Raw genomic sequence first — 1,823 nt, 5'->3', positions numbered from 1 at the left:
CTTGAGAGTCCCTTGGACCTCAAGGAGATCCAACCAGTCCATCCTAAGAGTTGACTCATTTGAAAAGACCCTGATGCTGGGAAAGATTGATGGCAGGAGGAAAAGGGGACGACAGAGGATAAGATGATTGGATGGCATCACTGACTCAATGGACATAAGTTTGTCCAATGCACAGGGAGGCCTGGCATGCTGTGGTTCATGGGGTCGCAAAGAGTCGGACACGACTGAGCGACTGAACTGAACTGAATACGCCAACAAAGGCGACAAGAGGGAGTCATAAATACTACCAAGGAAATTCCCTGGTGGTCCAGTGGTTAGGACTTGGAACTTTCACTACCATGGGCCTGGGTTCAATCCCTGGTCAGGGAACCAAAATCCTGCAAGCCATGTGGCATGTCAAAAAATAATCAAGTAATTTAAAAATAAAAATAAATGTAAGATGTATAAAAATAAGTAAGTAGGTAAGTAAATAAATACTAATACTTATTACAAAAGAAGGCAGGGAAAATGGAGAAAAGGCAAGAAAGAAAACTATTAGTGTTAGTCATTCAGTTGTGTCCAACTCTGCAACCCCATAGACTATAGCCCACCAGGTTCCTCTGTCCATGGGATTTGCCAGACAAGAATACTAGAGTGGATATCTATTCCCTTCTCCAGGGGATCTTCCCAAGCAAAGGATCAAACCTGGGCCTCCTGCATTACAGGCAGATTCTTTACCATCTGAGGCATGAGGAAGCCCCGATAGTATAAAGGCAGTGATAAAATATATACACACACACACACACACACACACACCATAGTTGTGTGTGTGTGCTCAGTCCTGTCCAACTGTTGAAGCCCCATGGACTGTAGCCTGCCAGGATCCTCTGCCCATGGACTTCCCCAGACAATACTGGAGAGAGTTGCCATTTCCTACTCAAGAGGATCTTCCCAAGCCAGGGGTTGAACCTGCATCTCCTGCATGTCCTACATTGGCAAGGAGGATTCTTTACCACTAGTGCATCTGGGAAGCCCATATACCATGGTAATACTAACCAAAAAAAAAAGGGGGGGAGGAGGTGATGGTATAACACTCCATTCCTTTTCTCTCTCCCCTTCAATCTATACCCAGTCAAACATCTGTAACATGATAAAGATTCCTCTGCCCAAGAACACTGGCGAGTTCCACAGATGTCTACATCTGAAGATCGGTGGATTGGAAACACAGAGGAATCAGAAAGCGAGAACAGCAGAGGTAATGCCTAGGATGGCACCCCTCCCCAACACAATGATCCCAGAAAACCTTGTGGCACCAGAGAACCCAGGAGGCAGGAGACAACCCCAGTCTCCTGGCTGCAGAGGCACCCTCCACTGCTGAGAACGGGGCAGGAGTGGCAGGGGGGCCTCTGACTCCATTCCTCTAGCAGCAAATACACATGTGACTCCAGCCCCTATACCCAAGAGGTGGTGCCCATGAACCTGACAAACCTGGATACAGTTCAGGCGCCGTTAGGCTCAATCTCTGCCCCTCCCTCCTGCAGTAGCAGGGCCCATGACCTCGGCTATTCCTGAGGCAGCAAAGCGCCCCCCATCTAGGTGCCCCAGGAAGCAACACCAACAACAGTACCAGCACTGGCTACAGCAAAGCAGAGCAAGCCCAGAGGTACAAGCAGCAAAAGTAAGGGCAAAGGGCAAGAACTCTGGCAGAGGCAGTGGAGGGTGAAAAGTACAGGATGAACCCTCAAGTACAACCACAGACAACTCAGGTAGAAATACCAAAAACTTGTGCGATAGCACCACCTACTGAAAAACAAAAGTACAAAAGTGAAAGTGTGAGTTGCTCA

General features: G+C 48.1%; 1 non-coding gene across 1 annotated transcript; it reads left to right on the top strand.

The window, feature by feature from the left end:
* Positions 1-296: 296 nt before the first annotated feature.
* On the top strand, positions 297-369 carry TRNAE-UUC. The gene has a single exon. It is a non-coding gene; the product is annotated as a tRNA-Glu (tRNA).
* Positions 370-1,823: the final 1,454 nt, after the last annotated feature.

Source organism: Bison bison, unplaced genomic scaffold (genome assembly GCF_000754665.1).
Source record: "Bison bison bison isolate TAMUID 2011002044 unplaced genomic scaffold, Bison_UMD1.0 scf7180017864490, whole genome shotgun sequence".
NCBI lineage: Eukaryota > Metazoa > Chordata > Mammalia > Artiodactyla > Bovidae > Bison > Bison bison.
Note: the sequence above shows the minus strand (reverse complement) of the source record. Positions and strands in the feature narration are given on the sequence as shown.